This window comes from Oxyura jamaicensis, chromosome 15, assembly GCF_011077185.1.
Source record: "Oxyura jamaicensis isolate SHBP4307 breed ruddy duck chromosome 15, BPBGC_Ojam_1.0, whole genome shotgun sequence".
In the NCBI taxonomy this organism is placed as follows: domain Eukaryota; kingdom Metazoa; phylum Chordata; class Aves; order Anseriformes; family Anatidae; genus Oxyura; species Oxyura jamaicensis.
The window spans coordinates 6479388-6500033 of NC_048907.1; the positions used below are offsets into that span (position 1 = coordinate 6479388).

The 20646-nt window shown below is 45.2% G+C and overlaps 1 long non-coding RNA gene across 2 annotated transcripts in view; it reads left to right on the forward strand.

The window, feature by feature from the left end:
* Positions 1-20646, forward strand: part of LOC118174968 — a 145588-nt gene that overhangs the window by 9333 nt on the left and 115609 nt on the right. Inside the window, exon 4 of one of the 2 annotated variants that reach the window (XR_004754829.1) lies at positions 2009-2149. The exons of the other annotated variant lie outside the window; for it this stretch is intronic. This is a non-coding gene — a long non-coding RNA (uncharacterized LOC118174968). Of the gene's footprint in view, positions 1-2008; positions 2150-20646 lie in introns of those variants that run through there. 2 annotated transcript variants of the gene reach the window in all.

Genomic DNA, 20646 nt, shown 5'->3' on the forward strand with positions numbered 1-20646 from the left:
TCACTTTATAAATTAATCACATACATGAATTAAAACTTCATCAACTGTGGATATTTTTTAAATGACAGAGGAAAACCTCCAGCTGGGTGAATCTATCTTCTAGAAGAAATATCTTGTCCCACACCATACTGGAAATGAACTGCCGCAGTGTTTCACAGCACTCTTCAGTCAGATGTTAGGCTACAGCTTGCTCTGGAGCAATCATATCTAATAATATGTGTGAAAGTCTTATTTCTGCTCTGTTATTATGAAGGTGCTATTTGCAGGTTCACGGCATGAGCAGGACAGAGACCAAAAAATATTTTTTTTATGTAAATTGTCACAAGACTGTGATTTACAAAGACCTGATACTGGGCACTCCAACAGACAAAGAGCTTTGTATCCCCAGCCTTTGAATGATACAACCTGCAAAAGGGCTCCTCTGTTAGAATCAGTTGCTGCTGGGTTTACTGGGCTTTGCAGATAACTTTTCTCTGTGGTCTTTGTTGATTTTATGTTAGACCTGGTAACACGCTTTTATCTTATCTGGCTTTTTCTCTTCTTTGCTCTCCGCGTTGTTTGCTATTCCAGAATAAATATGCAGACAGCCTGCCCCTGGAGGCCAGTGCACTGTGTTCCTCCCAGAGAGCATGCAAATATTTGCACCACACCAGGCTCTGAGCCACGAGACGTGAGCAACCACACAAGGAGGTGCAGCAGAGGGCAGGGGTGGGAAGCCAGAGGGTGTGAAACCAGCACACGGCAGCTGGGGCATTTGGCCTGGATCACTTAGAGAGGGACTGCCTGGTCTTCAGTGCAAAGATGGGGCACCAGGGAAAAGAGGATGTGTCTTTGGGGGTGTATGCATAAATGTGCGTGCCTATGTGAGTCTGTGGTAAGGCCTGTATATGTGCTGTGGTGGGTGTCATCTGGTGAATGTACGTGGGCAGCAGGTGCTCGTGAACAGCAGCAGGGATGGTACCCCAAGCAAAGTGCTATTTTCTAGCATTATCTGTCTTGCTTCTAGGCTCCTGTGTTTCAAAATAGCACATATGGCATGTGTGTATGCTTCTGTGTTTCTGTGGGTTTGAAACCGGCATGTTGGTGTATGGAGGTGTGTGTACTACCCGTGTGACATGTACTGAGGTGAGGCACTTTGTCTTGAGTTTTCTGTCCTTACAGACACACCTTGGATCTGTTGAGGGTTCAGACCTTTTCTCTTCACAGAAGGCCAAGCCATGATGGAGCCAGAAAAAAGCTCAAAAAGTCTTTAGGCCTTTCTATGCCGTTTAGTTTCTCATTGGAAAAAACAAGTGTTTCCTCAGGTTTGCAAGAGAACATTCCTTTCCCCCGTGCCCATGGTGTGGTCATGGCACCTGAAAATCCTGCTTCTGAAATGACTGGCATCTTAAAGCTGCTTCTCCTTGCAGAGTTACTTGGAATATCACCCCAGTTTTACATCCCATCTCTAAGCAGAGGATCTTAAGTAGATTGCAGTGATGATGACTGTCCAGAGAGAAATAAGCCACCACTGCAGCTAGTGCAGCCATCACACCCAGGGAGTTAAACAGCAATTTCCTAAACTCTTGCTTTCTCCTCCCTTGCTAGCACAGGCATTTTTACAGCTCCGTGATGCAGTCCCCAAAAAATCTCCAGAAGGAGTTATGTTTGGCTTTTCCTTAAATCTATTCCTTGATTCCCTTCACTGGGGAATGAGGGAGGGTGAGGAAGGGGTGAATGCATGTTTGTGCAGTTGTGGCACTCCTTTGTGGCAGTGTCGCCCTTTCCCACCTGTGGGGACAGGCCAGAGGAGCACGAGGGTGTGAGGCATTCGCCAGGACATGCACTATTTCGCCCTTGAAGGTCACCTCCCCGCTGCCTACCTTGTCGCCTCCCTGCACGTCCTCCCATCTCTCTCACCTCACAGAGCTTCTTTGATTTGGAACCACCACTGGCTTGGCTGAGAGGGCTTCTTTTTTTATGTTGGTTTTGGGGGTTTTGTTGTTTGCTCACTGTTGCCTTTTTCCAGTTTGAAGTTTGCCGCCTCCTGGCCTCCAGGCTGGTGACCCTGGTGCGAGCTGTCGGGCCTTGTGCTGCACACCGCCTTATCAGCGGGGAGGCTCTTTCGTTTCCAGCTGGGACTTTTGGTCTGGATTGGATCCATCATGCCACCAGGTCTGATTGATGGCCTTATTGACAATCGGGTTGACCCTTGTTCGGCAGGCTGACATGCTCTGTATTTCACGGGCCGGCATTTGATGTGTATCAAAGAGGTGGTCAGGTCATCAGAACAGCCAATTAAAACGATAAAGAGGGAGGAGTGGAAGATGAGGTTTTAACTCTTTCCAGCCCATCGTAAACATCTTTACAAAGTGCAGGTATTGTCTTCTGTCAAAAAGGAGGGCTGGGAGGGAGGCAAATGCAAAGGTCCACTTATATAACATTTATCTATGGGAACTCTTTAAAAATTGAATAAGCAGGGGTCAGGAAACAATTAGCTGTCTATGTAGTTGTCAGTTATTTAGAGTCTGGAATGAGACTGGATCAATTTGCTAGCCTTCTTTTCTATCTTCCTTTTTTTTTTTTTTTTTTTTCTGAAAGCTTATTATAAAGGAGACCATGAAATTCAGCATAGGTTTGTGAGTATATAATAATCCATGTTAAATTCAAACACTGCCTAGAAGACAAGGATTTTGTACCATTGCTGTTGTTACCTGGCAAGGAGAAAGGGACTCCCACTATAGATGCTGGTAGCTGACAGCCAGCAGAAGGTAATAAATTCAGGAGCTATTTAGCAACAGCTTCTGAATAATGGTATCAGAAGAACATGCTCTTCACACAAGGAGCCTAATGAGGGAAAAGTGCTAGAGCCAGGGATTAAGGGTACCATTGGGATCACGGGTAATAAAAGCTCTATAATCTGTCAATGGCTGATGTTTGTACCAGGGCAGGGTCAGTCACAGTTGCTTCAGTGTTAGTTTGGGGGCTGTCTTAAGATAATTCATTCTTTCCTAAGATGCCAGCAAAAATGCATTAGATCCTGAACTTTTCTGCCTCCTGATCTTTAATCCATACTTACACTCCAGTTTCTAGGTACCAATTTTAATTGAAATGATAGCAAAACAAAGCTTGAATCAGTTTTAAGTGTAGAAAGGTTACTGTGTGGAACAGTTCAGCGCATCCAGATTCAGTTCCTGGTTTAGATTTAGAATTTCAGGATGGCATCATCTGTGCTATAGTTGAGTTTCCAGTTTATAAACGGAGGGACATCTTCCTTGTTTTCCCAAGAAAGGTGAAATTTATGAAATGTGATAATGCTAAGAATTTAGTTGATATCTGAACATGGAAAGAAAAAACTGTCCTCCTATCCACTGAAAAAAAACAACAACAACAAAAAAAACATGCCATACCTGTAGTGCTGCATGCACTCCTCAAAGGTCTTCCTTCACCTGTTTGTACTTGTTCAGTTTTTGCTTTAATATCATAATCTAACTAATGCGAAGGCATTGAATCCATTTTCTGACTGTTGGGTAAATGATGGTTAAGTGTCAGGAGATTTATTTAATTGTCTCGCTATTAAAAAAAAAAAAGGTAGGTTTGCTGAGTGAAAGCTTTTATGCTTTTAAATGAGGTATTGTTGTGATTGGAGTTTAAACAGCAATGATTTCCTCAAAAATGCATTGGCAATAATCACTGGCTTGTTTGATTGTCCACATAACTGTACCACCCTCACTGCCAAGAAACTCATCTGAACCACCAATGATAATAATAGCTATTTTTTTCCATTAAGTGTGCTGCAGATACAATATTCAGGCACAGGAACATCTTCATTAGGCAGTACGGAAAGTGAACACATTGTTCACAAATCAGCCTCAGGAATAATGGACTAGAGAGACTTCAGAGGTGAGGGATGGAGGCTGTGGGGGCGGGAAAGGGTCTCAGAGCTTCATGAACCACATACAGAGAGGATTTTAGTGGGATACGGGCAATTGATTCCCTTAAGTGTCTTTGAAGAGGCTGGTCTAGGGGTAAAGAAACTCCAGATGACTCATTTTAGTATCTTACAGTCTGGCCACAGTGTCTCAATCATCATTTTACTCTTTTATATTTCTTTAATTATTAAAAAAAATAAAAAAATAAAAGCCATGAATACAGAGCGAATTCATCTGGCTTAATCAGAAACAACATGATGATGACAGCTTTCTGAGGTGAGCTGGTGACCCGGAGGTGAGAAACCTGTTGCTTGTACCTTGGTGTCTCAGATACTGCTGAACGTCCTAGACATCTGTGAAATGCAAACAAGCCAAATTAATTCTTTCTGATTTTTTTCCATGGGAAATCCATTTCCCAACTGAATGTCGTTTCCCTGCTAGCTCCTGTCCCTGAAATCTGTCCTGTGCCCGGAGCACGGCTCAGAGCTGAGGCTTGCCATTTGCTGCATGGGGGGCAGAGGGCCTGGCCTCCACTAAGCACATGGGCACAGGTGTTGGCTGTCTGACCTGCTTTATGTCTTTCCTCTCCTGATTTCACATTAACTAATATAACCAAGAGCTACAGGTGTCTTCCCCGTGTAGGATTAAGGCTGACACTTGCCCTGAGACTCAAGCAGGAATATCAGTTTTCCCTTTCTCCTGGCAGGGCCAGCAAGGAGATCCAGTTTGTCTCTCTGTCAACACACCACACCAGCAAGAGAGAGGCTGTGTGTATTGTCCTGATGTTCCTTTTTTCCTCCTCTTTGCCCTCATCAGCCCTAAGTGCCATTTAGCAGTGTTAGCTGGCTACTTCTCTCAGTTGGACACCGATTACTCCCTGTTGGAGAGCTGTCAGTGAGGGGAAAGCCATACATCGCAGCGGGAAGTGATCTCACCCGGCAGGGGGGCACCTCTTCCCAGCCAAAACAGCGTGGCTTTGACAGGCTTGATGTATTTATTATCTTCTTGGTGCAGAAATGCTGCCACAGCAGGCAGCGGCGTTGGGGGGAGCATGCTACTAGTGACTTAGAAGGGAAAGCGAGGAGAACAAAGTGCCAAGGAGCTGTCTGGAGGCAGCTGATGGCAGGGTGCAGGAAGGGGTAAGGAGAGGATGAAGGAAAGGAAAAGACTACTAAATAATAATAATAATAACTCCTTGTACTCATGCTTAACTCATCTCCTGAACTCCAGGGAGTCAAGAGGGCAGAGGAGAAGCAAAAACAAACAGCAAGTGAAAGAAGAGAGAGGTTACAGCCCAGCTGAGTGTGATATCCCAGCCAGGTGGAGCCAGCTGAGTGAAGCCTCAGAAATCTGCCACCTTGGTGAGGAACCTGTGTGCTCCTCTTGTGCTCCTTGTCCTCCTGGATGTGGCTCCCTTTGGGTTTTGTGCCATAGTCTGGGAGGGTTTCACACAAGGGCCTTCTGTCAGGCTGTTTTGCCAGCCCGTCCGGGTCTCCTTCACCTTGCAGAGTTAAAGCCAAAAGTCCATAGGACGCTTGGACTGGAAGGAAAAGCAGTCAGGATTTTCCAGGGACAGAGGTGTGGTATGTTCCCAGCAGCTGTGCTGGTTCATAGACTTCATCACATTCAAAACCAGCATGGTTAGCTGGTTTGAACTCCTGGTAGTAGCGAGGCTTGATCACAGCCCCATATTTCTGAAAGACACCTAAGCTAGGTTTGAAATTTTAAGTGAAAGAAATCCACTTGTTTCACTCTGGCTTTCCAAGAGGGCCATTCCCTTAGAGAAGTCCAGAAACTTCTCTAGGTAGAAGTTGCAAGGACATATCCAGCTGTCTTCTATGGGCAGCAATTAAGTAAAAGTCACCAGGGTACTGAGTAGTCTGGTGAAGCCTTAGTGCCCTAATGAGCCTCACCTGGGCCGGCTCCCTACCCCTCTGCTCCATTTCAGCTCTGTTCCTCACCTTCCTCCCTTCTCTGAGCCTGGGGCTACCTGTGGGCCTTCCCTTTGTGCCTCACCTGGAGGATTCAAGTTCAGTAGTCTTGTGCTGGGACTCAAATCCTACCGTTCTGTACATGAGGTGTTACCTGGTGTCTGTGCTGTTTTGAGAAGAGGAGAAAAAGCAACCTGAGTTGATTTGTGATAAGTAAACTCCCTTTTGTTCTCAGTTCCTATGTAATATTGCAAATGTGGAGCTTGCAAGTGACTGCAGGCCCTCCTTAAAGGATGAGAAAAGTATTTCTTGTGCCATGAGGAAAACTCGCTGTGGGGCGAAGTTGCTTTTACTGAAGTCTACTGATTGACTGGCTAAAATAAACTGCAGGCTTCAAAGTCAGCCGTGCTGCGAAGGACCCAGAGGAAACAGGACCAACCAGAAGAGACTGAAGGAAAGCAGCCATCTACTCCTGACTGTGAGTAAGCAAACTTTATGTATGGCTGGAATTACGGTATGCATAACAAGAAATGTATGTGGTGGGTAGGAAGATTGCAGAAAGGTGCCTCATCAGAGAGGTGTTCGAGTTCCGCAGGAGGATGGAGCACTGGGTGTGTTAAGAGTTAGTTGGCTGTTTTGAGACACTGTTCTCTTCTGAGAGAAAAAAAAAAAAAGGTTGGAATTTGGTAATGAGTTTGTAAATACTGAAAGCCACATACCTAATCCTGGTGGGAGCGTGCAAGGAGCCATTTTGTTTTTGCCGAGCTTGTTTTGTCTTGTTTTGAAGTTGCCTGATCGTGTGTTTTCCTGGACAAATATAGCATGTGGCACAAGTGTTTTCTTGGTTGGAGAAATGCCACGTATGGCGATGTCCATCTGTTAGACTTGAGTTCTTAAAGATTGTTTTTAAGTGATGGGATTCTTTGATAGTGCACCAAATCATGCTCAGACAGAGAGCTGACTGCAGCCTTGCTCAGATTAGAGGCTATGGGCAAGCAGTGAGCAAGAAAATCTAAGACTGTTTTTTTTTTCCTCTTCCCTTCTCCTTAACAAACATATCAGTTTTAATGCTGGCATCTCTACAAGAATAAAAATATTTCTGTTGCATCCAAAAGCTTTTGATACAGGTTGATCAGTGCATGTTATCGCGATTCTATGGTAATTCTGTATTGTGTGGCATGAACATGGGGATGGCTATAATGCTGCTGAGCCTCCTTTGTGGAGGTGAAGCTTGATTTGGAAGAGCAGGTAGGATCTGTGGTACTAAGGGCCTTCTAGATGCTTTGCAGCAGTTGATTTACAGTATATCACGAATATTGTCCACCTGCATAGCATAAGACTTCACATGGCTGTTTAATGCTCTCTTCCTGTGTGCACTTTCACATAGGTTTGACTTCTGCCACACAAGGTGCATTAATAAAACCTTGTGCTGGTCTCTCCCTTCTGTATGACCCCTGCTCAAGCCCTAAGGGGCTTCCCCAGTTACTGATTATTCCAGTTGTGGTGTGCATTGGGCATCTAAAGCCTACTGCACAGTGTCAGATGTGTTTGCAGCACCAACCCTGTAACCCGCTGCAGAGTGTCTCCCCCTTTCCTCTGTTTCCAGATGCCCAGGAGAAGTGCTGAGCTCTGCTGTCTGTCTTAGGGGTTTATAGCATCTCCACAAGGGTACTGTCTGGCAACAGGATTGGCTTCGGGGATTTATTTAACTGTTCAGCCCTTTCATTTAAGAGACTGAAAGCTGCAGTAAGTGTAAAGTGTGATTTTTTTTTTTTTCTGTTTTGCATTTAAAAAATACTTGGTTTTTATTTTAGTTGATTGTGAATATCCTTAAAGGAGGGTCAAAATGCAGTCCTTCAGATGGAAGAGGGTATCTGAAAGAACTTCTTGCTCATAATAGACTTTATGAGGGGAAGAAAAAAAAAAAAGTGTGCCTTTGGGCTTGGCGATTTTTTTGGAGAAACAGCTATGTGAGCAGAGCTCCTGCTGAAGGAAGCGAGACCACTCCTGTCCAGTGAAGTCTGGTCCGTTCACCAGTTCGCATCACCTACAGCTTGGTTATAACAGAGAGCTGCAAGTTCAAGGAGGAAACCTGCAGTGTTTTGTAGCTGCAACGTGTGAATTAAGGGTTTGTTTCCCTCCTTCAGCCCTTTCAAGCTGTCAGCCGGTACCTGCATAAGCCCTGAAGTCAGGAACATAACAAGTGACTCCTGGCTGGGGCTGGCTTTCTTGTGCAAGTCCAGCCTCAACTCAGGTGTTGGCTCTGTCCTGCTCTGATCCTCCTCTGGTTTGATCGAGTGTACTCGTGCCCTTCTGTGCGTGCCCTTGGGCTCAAGGCAGCTGTGCTGTGTGCTCTCTTTAATAGCTTGTCCAGCCCTGCGGCTCGTGTGAGTGCGTGGAGTGCCGCAGGTCCATGCTGTTGGCTTCCTGTCGTATTTCATGGCTCCTGATGGCAGCTCAGCTGAGGAGTTACGAAATTCGTATCCTCTTGGCCTAGGAGAATATGGCAAATGGAAGATTTAATGTCCCAGAGGGTTTGTGTAGGAAGCTGTACCAGAGGGAAGAAGGGGGTGGTTAGTGCTTCAGGTCCTTCACAAATCTGTTTAGGCCAAGGCTTCCAAAGGCTGGAAAGCTGTGAATTAAACCAGCTGAGCTGCATGTGTGGCACTGTCCAATAGCATTTTTACTGAGTTCCTTCCCTCACCAGCACTTCTAAGATTTACTTTTGGACAACATGACCCATTTCAGTTAGTGGTGGATTCCACTGACTTAATGGCACAGAACACTTGGTGATCCCATACTTAAATGTGTGCTTATTCCCCTACCTTGCCCTGGGATCCCCCATTAGATCAGATGTTTGTGTCACCAACAAACATTGTTTGGGATCTCAAGGGGGAGCTGGATTTGCCCCTTCTGTACCATGTGCTGTGTACAAATGTTTTGTGTGATGGACTGGGAGCCTGTGGAGAGCTCCAGTTCCTTCAAACCTGAATACTGTGCTCAAGTCACTGCTTGCAGTGGAAGGGTCTAAGGGTGTAGATGAAGATTGGATGTGGTCTTATAGCTAGTCTGTGCTCAAAAGGGAGCAAACGTAGCAACCAGCCACACATACGGTGTTAGTATCAGCAGTGTAGTACAGTCTCAGGACTGTGTAGGCATCCTAGCATTGCTTGCATCCCCACACAAATGACTACTTTGCCCTTAAGGGATGAGGCGGGAGGAAAAGTAGAGCTTAAGGTGTCCAAGGAGGTCTTAAATCATTTTGAGTCTGGAGCAAGGCAGTAAGTGATCTTGAAGAGCGCTGGCAGGAGGCCCCTCAGGTCAGGCAATGCCTTAGGGATGTTTGGTGATCGTGCTGCTGCGGGAGGCAGGAGCCCTGAGCTGCCAGAGCTCGAGGACCATGCAAGGTCACTGCAGCACAGCTCCCACCCAGGGATGCTCGCTTACCACGTGTGGAGGTGAGTGGTGTGTATCAGCAGCATGTTGTGGACTCTGGACAGTAGCTGTCTGAGCTCTGTTCCTTCTCTAGAGGCAGTACTCCAAAGAGCTGAGGGCTGGTTTGCTGTTGGTGTTGGGTTTTGGGGAGGGGTGGGGACATGGGGTGGTTCTTCCCCCAGTTGTACTGTCCCTCTAAAAATATAACTTCACCTTTCCTGGGATCTAAACCCCAGTGCTGTGGTCTGGCTTTGTATGGCCGCAGCTGTGGTGAAGGCAAATGTCAAGGACCAGCAAAGAGCAGCTTTTATTTGGTCACATTTTACTGATGGATTTCCTTCTAAAAAAAATAAGTTAAATTTTTCTCACTTGTATAATGAGTAGCAAAGAACCTGGAGCTTAAAGATGTATATTTTTTCCTTCCAAAATTAAAAGCATCATCTCTATTCTCAGTTCACCCAAAATATTTCAGCACCAAATTACTTTGAAATCCACAAAAATGGAAAAAGAGTTTAGAAGAGATGGAAAAAAACAACTGAAACACTGAGTGGAGGGAAGGTTTCATGCAATGAATGAGGGCAATTTATTGAAAGTCAACAGAAACTCCAAAACTGAAATAAAAAGTGCTGATGTTCAGACAGCACACTTTTTTGGACAAACAGACAAATTTTGGTCCTAAAAGGATAACAGTTGCTGTCTGGCTCTTGGGAACCTTGTGAATGTCTGATACGGAGCTGTCTGGTTGCCAGTTACCGGGCTCCTCCGTGAAGCTGTTTCTGCCATGCAGCCCTTTCTCATCTGCCCCTTCTGACATGAGACATCAGAAGCAGGAGCAAAAGCTATTCAATCATAGTGACAGAGCCCTTTTTTTGGATGGTGAAATGTTCCGTTGGTTTTGTATATCTAATCTCATGTTTGTCTCTCTGCTTGCATCCGGCAGATTTGATGAAATAAAGCATGAAGGGTTGTTCTGTGAGATTCCTGCCCTGTTCTGCAGGGCTTAAAGAAAAGGATCCAAAACCTCAAGTGCTTATTCTGGCTGGTGAGCAAGGAAAGAATATGGAACTTGTTGGAAGTTGCTAAGTGTTGTCTCAAGTTCTGATCTGTCATTGCTGGGAAAGCTGCACGAGCCACCCAAAATTCTGGTAGTCTCCTCAGGTAGATGATTGAGGAACCTAACTGTTGATCTCCACAAGTGGGTTCTATTGCCCCTCTGCCACGTATATCTTCCCAGCACCATCATGAGTGTTCTGGATGTGGTGTGGCCCTGGGTGGTGGCATAGAGGACCAGGGACTTGCTTCCGGGGGCGCTGCTCCTGGAGGCAAGGGCCTGCAAAATGGCCAGAGCCAAGTCACTTCACTGCTTTGTGCTTCATTCCCCCGGCTGCAAAATGGGGCTGATAACCAGCTCGGCCGATGACAAGTGTGAAAGGAGAAATAAGTGTTCTCATCTGACATTTGTCAGGATGCAGGATGCTGACCTAGATCTCTGCAATCAAACTGCATATAAGCTACGTACTGCAGTTGCGTAGGACAGCATCCATGATGATTAAGACTGGCTGGCAATTCACTGCCATCCACAAAGGCTGCTAGCGTTAGTAGAAGGCAAATGCCATCTGATGCTCCCTGTTTGAAAGGGAAGATGCGTGACTTTTTTCAGGCAGCAAATTCCCTGGAGGAATAGAAGGAAACTTATAAGGCCCAAATCTGTTGGTGGTGCATGGGGCTTCATTTACACTTGTCGTAGTGATGTAATGCGTTGGGCTCTTGATTTAATGCCGTTTAAATGTCTTTCCTTATGTTGGTTAAGGATCATGGCAGTAGAGCTGAAATCAGAGAATCACATAGAATCGTCTATGCATGTAGAGTCCAATGCACTTTTATGTTCTGTCTCCCTCAAATCCTCTAAAATCCAGTGGTCCCATGCAGCAGCTCCATTCAAGCCCTGGTTCAGCTCAGAGCACGGTGTTTGTGTCTGGTGTGGCAGAATTTTGCAGAATTCTGACTTCCTTGGCTTCATCCCTGGGCTTTTCCCACCCTTCCTTCCTCATGAGGGAGTAGGCAGCGCTCCTTCCTGTCCCCTGCACAGGGACAGGGGTTCTTACAGGTGTCTTATATGGACCCCTCCACTCCAAGGGCCCTGGCAGTGGCAGTGCTGCTGCTGTCTGTGTCATGCGGGCCAGCCCTCCGACTGCTGACAGCCAACTTCTCCAAGAGGGGACAAAATCCAAGTGGCAGGGCAGGCACCTCTGAGGAGATAGCTCCTAACTGTTCCCACAGAGCTTGAAGGAAAAGATTTGACGGATTTACAGAAGAAAATGGCTGAGAAGGGATTGATAAACACACAGAGAGATCTAACTAGTGTGTCCCATCACTCCGAATAGCTGATCATAGCGAAAGTGCTTCAGGGCAGTGTCGGGAAGAATTTGTTGATGTGAACTCGTGTCTCCCTGAGAGAATCATGCTGTTTTGGGGAAGGGACGGTCCAGAGAAGGTTGTCGTGAAGAAGAATGCAAGAGCAGCGGGGTGGGCATCTGTCAGGAGGAGTTGGCGAGATGATCACCAGTGCTTTCTGAAGGCAGAGCTGTGAGGATGCCAGCCAGGACTTGATAGTTGTGCTTCCTCGCAGCCACGATGTCAATGTGAACTTCGCTCCCCTCGATGTGTTTGTAACAATAAACTCTTGATGCCAGCTTGGATCCCAGGCATGAGAAATTCCCCACCACAGCTAGGAATCTCCCACATCTCCCACGCTTAGGGCTACACGAGCAAGACCATCCGCATGACAGTCAGCAGTGTGAACGGGTTCAACTGATGATATCTGAACTGTTGTGAATTACCTGGTGTAGTCCCTTCAGTGCCACTAATAGCTCAAGAGAGGAGAGCAGGCGTGCCTTCTTCAGTAACCTTTTAAAGGTCTGTCTGCTGTTGTCATGAATAGTCAGCATGGCTTGGGCCACTCTTGCTCCAAGACCAAATGGCAATATCCATTACTATTAATAATTCAAGAAGAAATGGGCATCACAAAATCGTATGGTGTTTGAAAACTTGATGGGCTATGTCAGGGAGTCAGTCTGAAGTCAGAGTATTGGAATGGGAGGTGTATTGGGCATGCCCTGCTGATGTGAATGAGCATGCAGAACGGCATTAGATGTTCCCTTAAAACGCTGCTTTGGCTTGCTGCGGTTCACGTAAAGCATTGTATGCATCACTGGAGAAGCTTTTTGTTAGAGCTGATTCAGAAGAACTTTAGCCAAAATGGCTGTGCATACCACTGTCAAGTTTTCCTTTACATGGAAAATGCCAGTGTTGAGGGAGCCTTATCATTTTTTCAGTGTTTAGTTCAGTTTTGCCTTGATGTTTGCTGTGCATGTAAGGAAAATGTATAAAAATGTACATGTTGAAAACATATTGCATTGGTGTTCTGTTGTGAAGTTATGTTTCCAAGTAGGGCACAATGCTTAGAGGAATGCTTCAAACAAAATTTATTAATAGATATCTTGTACCTTCTGATTTTTTGATATTCTAGCTTTGCATTGAACTGTCCTGCATGGGGTAATGATCGGATTTAATACTTTCTGGTTGTCAGTAAGTAGGAAAAAGATGTAAAGCTGCAGTGCATCCAGATGAATCTTTGTATTGTGATTTGAAGCTCAAAACCAGAAAATCTATAAGTGCAAGAGAAAATAAGGTTATACCTGAGACTTTGCCTTCTGAAACTTTGAGATGTGACTATCTGGTTTACATTCTGTTTTGGAGAGAGGTATCTCCCTCTTTGGAAACTTTTAGCTAAAACACAGCTGAATTGATCAGAACAGAGGAGTGGCAGCGATATTTGTGTGCACTGAAGAAATGCTCCAGTTGTTTAGCAGCTGGCCCAGATAAGACAGCAGGTAATGTAGTCAGTGCATCCCTTAGCTTGGTAAGGCTTCCGCCTTCACTGGAACAATGTTTTCAAAAGCTCTTGCAAACAAGATGTTTGTGCATGTCTCTTGCACTTTAAGTAAGGCTAACAAATTGAGATGAGCTGCAGCAGCTCTGTGAAGGCTGGGCACGCATACACAAGGGCCTGAGTTGATTTATCTTGATGTTTGGTTGAATTCTTTGCATTTTGGGTTCCTTCTGTAACCTTTTCACCTCGTTCTTTTTTAAGGTGGCTGCCTGGCTGTTACAATTTATCATGAACGCATCTCACTTCACTTTTGGCTTCTCTGACGGAAGGAACAGCCGGTCTCTGGGAGGTCAAAGACATTTTTTTCCCTTCGTCTTTCTCAGTTTCCAGCACATATTTGTCACTTTGAAAAAGCATGAATTCTGGATTTGATGCACTTTAATTGATTTCACCCTCAACAAGTCCAACTGTCCATCACCCTTCCCTTTTTCTTTCCTTCCCTCCCCCCCTCCCTTTTTCGTTTCTTTCCTCTGTCCCTTTACTTTGTGAGTGATGTTTTCACCCGCCTGCACACTGAGGCTGTTGTGAAGCCCATGACCCCATCAAGGCTTACTGTCACTAGCTGTTTCTCTCGTTTTCCTCATCCTCCAAGCTCAGCTTTGGATGCTGAATGAGAATGGAGCCTCCGTATAGGAGCACTGGTCTTGTAGTGTCTTAGTGATGTGCTCTTTGTTGAAGTAAAAGTGGCTGCTGGCAGCTAGTTAAACTTGGCTGATAGGCTGCTTATGTTTAGTCTGCTGTGTGGATTTGGGAATGAGGGAACTAATAATTAGGTTGTGATAAACGGGCATTGGTATTTAACATCACTCGCAGCAGTGCTGTGGCAGGGATGAACGTGCCATTTTTTCCTTATGGAAGGATTTGTACACCCGGTGTTGCACAACTGTAAATTCAGCTGTGTAAAATGGTTGATAAACAAATGAGATGCTATCATGCTCTCTGCTTGTTGGGTGAATTCAGATGGAGTATGAGGGGTGTAACAACTTGGCCTTTACACAGAAGTTTTTTTGATGTATCTTGGAAGCTGGGCTCAAGTAACAGTGGGAGCTGAGGAGAAGCTAATAGGTGTTCCTCTAAATGCTGTCATTGCATCCGACTTACCAGGCTGTGGGCTGGGAACAACTCCTGTTTACAATGGAGCAGAGAAATTTTATGTTCTCTGCACAGGTCCGGTCGAGGCGATCCCTAGAGACCACTTGTGCTCAGCAGAGACAATGGCATTCCTTGGACTAATGAATGCTTGCCGGAGAACTGCAGTACCTCGGGATGAGCAGAACTGGTTCAAGATACTTTATGCAAGTGATTTCATCTTCTAGTCCTGGGTAACTAAGAAAAGCAAGCCTCTTGCTGAAATCTCTTACATACAGCAAGCTCTGCGAGGCTCCTGAAGCGTAGAAGGTGGACAACCAGCGTGTGGCACGTCTTGAATGGGACTGCTGTCCATGGTCCTGTGTGGCTGTCACTGGAGAATGGAATTTTGCAAAGCAAGTGGTTCAGGCTTGGGGAAATGTGCAGCTTCCTCCCTCTCTGACATGGGTAAAACAATGTGAGTCACTTCTGCAAATCACATACAGTGTTTGCCAGCACACATGGTAATAGCAAGGAGGGTTCTGTAAGGAGCTGCCCAGGGTCTTCACTAGTACTAGGGGGCCTCATCCCCTTTTGTTCTGTGACTTGCTGCCGAGAGGGCTGTTGGTATCGGCTTTGTGGAGACTCGTCCAGTGAAATCAGGCTGCTATATATTGGATCATCTTCTGAATGTTATCTGGATCTTTGGAGGAGAAAGCCCTGGACCTGGTTACCAGTGACAGACAGGATTCCTCATTGGGAAACCTGCAGCCTAGTTCCGAGCTCGGATAGTTCTAGTAGAGGAACGCTTGCTCAGAAGGTTAGGGAGGCAAAGCTTGCTCTCTTTCAACCTGTTGATTCCTTTGATCTCTGTATCAGCTGAAATTCTATCCCGTGGTGGTGACTTTTTTCACTGGACTGCTCAGAAAACAACAGGAATTGTGTGGTGTCCAGAGCTATGATTTGAGAGGAACTAAACAGTGTTCTGTTCTTGTATGAATTTCTATTAGGAGCTCCATGTGATGTCAGGGGATCCAGGGCTCAGAATAAAAGATGTTAATACGACATTAGAATGTTTCAAATGATATGCAGGGATTTTGTACCCACTTGCAAGAAGATATTATCTTTTTCCCTTAAATGCAGTGCTGTGCTTGGGGGAAGAATGCTTTGAGAACTTAGTTTTAGTGGATTATTTTCAAAGTTCAACTCTTTTAGGCACCATACTGAACAGGAAGAACAAATTACCTAGAGAGCTTGAGGACTTGTCTGGCAGTCTCTGTTTAGAAAACAAAACCAAATTTGCTTTACATCATTGCAGGACCTCCTCTAGAAGCTGTCCTGCTGAAGAAATTGCAGACCCTTCTCACCAATAAAACCATTTTTATTGTGACTAGAAAAGTTATAGGGGGGAATTAAGATCTTTTTAAAGTATTGTACTGCAACATTTTCTCTTCTAGAAGAACTGTGTAGGAGGTTTGGTGACCCTGTTGTGGGGTAAGGTTGGAAATACACAAAGAGAGAGATGTAGGCCTAATCACATTCCTCTTTTATGCAGCTATAGGCAGCCAGGCGGTGGAATGTGAAGCTTATTAGATCAATGAAACCCTGTGTCTGTGCAGAGTGCGAGAACTAATGAAAATTTCATGCCCAAGTCAGATCCATCACACATAGGTGCACATGATATTGGCTGTCCGCAGAGCTGAGCTCAGAAGATAGGGAGAGCTGACACCATGGCAGGTTTTTCACACTTTGCTTGTAGCAACATCAAAAAGATTTTAACAGTTTTTGTGTGTGTGTGCGCCAGGCTAAGGGTAAGTTCTCTTGTTTGGGTGGAAGAGGTATTGTTTACTGGTAGTAGGAATTTACTTCTGAGGTGTCACGATAGTGACCAAGACTTTTGCTTGGTTTTTATCTTCTAATACTGGTGTACAACTTAACCAAGTTATCCAGTATCTTGCCAGCCCTCAGTTTAATTTAGCAGACTGTATATTGGGTCTTTTAGTGTCCTGAGTAAAGCACGGTGTATTCACAAGCTCATACAACTAATTTCAATGTGTTTTATATGTTACCTGCATTACTGTTTTGGAGATAGGCACTCAGAGGTGAAGTGTTTGCTTCAAAACCATCTTGCAGGACAGTAGCACACTCAAGATTGGAAATCCAGTCTCAAATAACCTAACACCTACTTTGTATACCTGACTTAGTGGTTGTGGCACTTGAAATAGATGCTTGCCCAAAGACAGTGGCATGTGGGTGTCCAGGCTCTTTGTGGAATTAACAGAGCTGGAAGCATCTAAGAGCATTATCGTGTGGGTTGTGGCAGAATAAGGGATGTAGCTTATCTACCTAGAGGAGCTTCTGCACAGGTGCAGGGGAGGGTATTACAGTCTGAAGTAGGTGTTGATGAGATTTGGGCCCCTTCAGGACTGGACAACATTTGAGCGTAGATGTTCTAGGTGCTTCAACAGTCATGGTTTAGGTACCTGATCAGGTGATTTGAACCCTGCTGCAAGTTTCCCAGGCCAATGTTTTTTCCAGGAGGCTAGCCTGCCCAGAAGTCAGTTTTACTTTACAGCCAGCAAGTTGGGCAATGATCTGTTATGAAGCCAAAATATTGCACAGCCTACATCTTTTCAGAGGATTAAGTCACTGAACAGAGCCCTGTTAAACTAGTGGGGAACTTTCCAAACCGTGCACAAAGTCACCAGCTTGTCTCTTCTATCAGGAGGAGTATGAGCTGGGCAAACCAAAGTGCTGAGTTCGGGTTACTCAGCATGACAGTACTGGAGTTGGGAATGCCATAAGCAAAGTTCTCCAGCCTCTGGGTGTACATAAGGTGCAAATGATAGCACTTCATCGTGGTTATTTACAGGAACTTTGGAACAATCTCAGAGGAGTGAGGATGTTCAGCTAGCACTAGACTTGTTTCAAGATGCAGGCTCAGGTTTGCTCAGATCAGGATTTAAACTAAGATTTGATCACCTTTAAAACTCAGTCTGGTTCAAGCCTGATGTTCAGAGCATTCAGAATCTTTAAGAATCCCTTTACATGCTGGGAGTCTTGGAGTTTTTAACTGGTTTCTGTGAGTTGCCATCCATTGTGTAAGGCAGGCATGAAGTAGCACTTGTTGCTGGCCAGCTGTTAACTCTTGAAGAGAAACACCTTCCTTTCCCCAGGGCAAATCTGGAAGACAAAAATGGGATGCACGTTTACCCAATTGACTTCAGGAGAGGCTACACAAGATGTGGTTTGGTAAAGATGTGGAAGCATTCATGCTGCATATTTTAAGAGTCAAATGGAGAAAAAGAGGCCTTAAAAAGGAGAAGCAGAATAATTGCATTAGGCACTTGATGATAATTTGTCTGAATTCCCCTCTGAAATCTTATTCTCTTGGGAGTCTTAGTTCTTAAGTTAAATGACTTAATTAGAGTGTGTTCACACCACAAATCAGCCTGGTAAGGCAAAGTCAGAAGAGCTAATACTGCTCACTTGCTCCTGATGGAAGGTGAAGATCTCAGGATCTTGGGGAGGCACTTGACTCACACCAGGGATTCTGGGAATTAGGGAGCTGTTAGTAGGACACTAGAGAATTTACGGGGAGTGGGGAGAACAACACAGAAAAATCTTCCTTCGCTAATCAGGGCTTGTGTCAGTGTCTTTTCTTTGCCTTGTTCTTTCTTTGTGCCAACTAAAGCCTTGCTGGGGAGGAGGAATTTTGAAACAAAGTGCTCCAAGCTGAGAGGAGATGTACAGCACCCAGCGGGACCTTGACCTGCCTTGTAGGTAACAAATTGGATGGCATGCAGGCTGAAAGTGCCACATGGGGAGAGAAGGAGGGGGGTGGATTGAAGGGGGCTGGTGTTACAAAGGCAACATCTGTTCCTGAGGCTGCAGTGCTCTGCAATTCCCAGCAAGCGGGGCTTGGGTCATCAGAGGATGTTTCTGAGGGGCTGGTTATAGGAATAGCTGTAAATAGGTATGCTGGATCTTGTGGTGATGGAGAGGAGTGTATGGTGGAGAATGAGTCTTACAGAGGAATGAAACTTTCATCTGCTGGGGGTGTTTTGAGTTTGGTTTTCTTGTCTCAGGGCCCCCACAGGATTTTGTTGCCTCTGAGTAATGGAAGGAAATCCCTCATCTGATTTCCCGTGTCCCAGACTTTAGTCTTCATTGCTATTCAGCATTGTGAGCCCTACCACAAAATGTTAGGACTGGCAGTCTCCAGTTCTCTGGAGAGGTGTTGTTGGGCCCTGGCTTTCATGGAGGAGCCAGAAAGTCTGGGCAGTGGCCTCTCTCCTGCATTCAGGTGTGAGACTTGACCCCCAGAAGCCTTCTGTTGTCTCAGCAGACCCCAACCTTTTTGCTTTAATTGGTTCTATCTGGCTTTAATTTGATGTGGGGATAGACCTGTGAGTTCTCAAGAGTGTTTTGTGCAAGGGGACTTGCAGGCTGGGTGTATGGGTCATCAGGGGCAGGATTATTTTATTGTGACATGGGGATGCGGATGTTGTGGGGAGGACCACTGCATTCTATAAATCCATTATCAATTGAAATAAGGCTTTTCACTTCCACAGTGGATTGTGGGAAGTGCTTGCACAACAACTTGAAAGCAAATAACTAAAAGAATAATGTATCATTATAGCCATGCCATAGTGTTCCCTGAAGAAGTTCAGAGTCCTGTTGTGTTGGCTTCAAGCAAACAGTGGGAGATGATCCAGGGGAACTGGTCATCTGAAGGGACAAGGATGGGATCTGGAGGCAAGGAGATGGGAATGGATTTGGTGCTGTTGCCAAACTGCGTGATGGCAGGGATGTGTGAATAAATAGGGGAAGTTGGAAAGGAAACCTCCATTGTGAGTCTGGTCAGCTGAAGTCTAAACAGCTGTTGAGTTTGTTTTATCAAATCAAAATATTTTGGTTCAGTGGTGTGTTGACTGGAGCCGGTGTTTGTCTAGGCTGCCACAGTGTTGTAGAAACATCGAGGTTGGAGGGTGCTGTATCCCTGCCACCAGAGGCGTCTGGATCTTTGTCTCTCCTAAGGCCTGGGAGGGGGGCACATAGCTTATTGTGGCAAGGAGGGGCTGGATGAGAGCAATCCTATTGCCTATGGCTTGGTTTCAGATTCTTCAGATACTTAAAGGCATATTCGGAGCTGCTTTGTGGCCCCGTTCAGTGTGATTAAGTGTGTTGCTGCCTGGACCGCAAATGAGGGTTTTAAGTCAAATGAGAAGATTTTTGAGGGAAAACAGATGAAAAAGCATTTAGAGTTAATTATCTGTGAATTCTTGAAATGGCTTGAGTAATAAAAAATAAAGCAGATATGTGCACACTTATTCATCTCATGCTATTAGTGTTCTGGGCTTCTGTGTCAGGCGATCGTGGACTGTGAAAGGTTGCAGTGTATCGGAGATCCTCCCAAATACAAAATCACTGCCTGCAGGGAGCCTAACATCACTAAAGGCCCTGCTCTTCGAAGATGCGACCTGGTTGAGGTGGCCTTCTAAAATTATCTTGCACAGAGACATCAAGGGTGTGGTGAGGTGCTAAGGACAAAACAAGTGAAGAAGTTCAGGTTAGGTTACAATGGGACCCTGTATAGCTCCTAACATCACCCAAACGTCTCCTAGACACAATTCCTAGTGGTAGCTGAGACCTTATGGTTCTTTTACGTGCGGATTTGTCCCTATCTGGTAGTTTTGTTTATCGCTTGGTAAAATGGTATACAATAATACCATGTAGTTGCTTTCACTTGAAATATTTCCTTCTTTATTTTCTTTCCTCTGTCAGGTATCTTCTATTTTTTAACTTTAGCCATTCGACCTGATCACTCAATATTTCCATGTTTCAAGGAGATTTATCTGAATGGCATGTTTCCATGGCTGATATGCAGCAATAATGCAGGGTTAATACCTAATTAGTTCCCAGGGACATTGAGCTTTTCATGGATATTCAGTAACAAAAGCAACAACAAACAAGCTGAATTCCTAGGTCTTAATTCATTGGGGAGGAGGAAATAGGAACCTAAAAATGCAGGAATTATTCAGTGCGGTATGAAAGCTTACTTCGTTCTCTCATGGAGCTCAGAGGATGCTATAGCAGCTGACAGGGAAAATATAACCTCTTTCCCTTCAGGGACTGTGCATGTGTTTGTGTTTGCAGCCCTGATGTCTCCAAAAAGGAACGTTCCCAGTGCTGCAACACACTTTAAATAGCTCCTTGCCCATTCTCCTGCCTGCCACAGCCCCCAGCCAACCCGCCCCTGTTTTTTGACGTCCAGCCATACCTGATCAATTGTATCCTGAGCAGCTGGAGATGATCAGAGCTGGCCTTCCACCTCACACGATGGAGA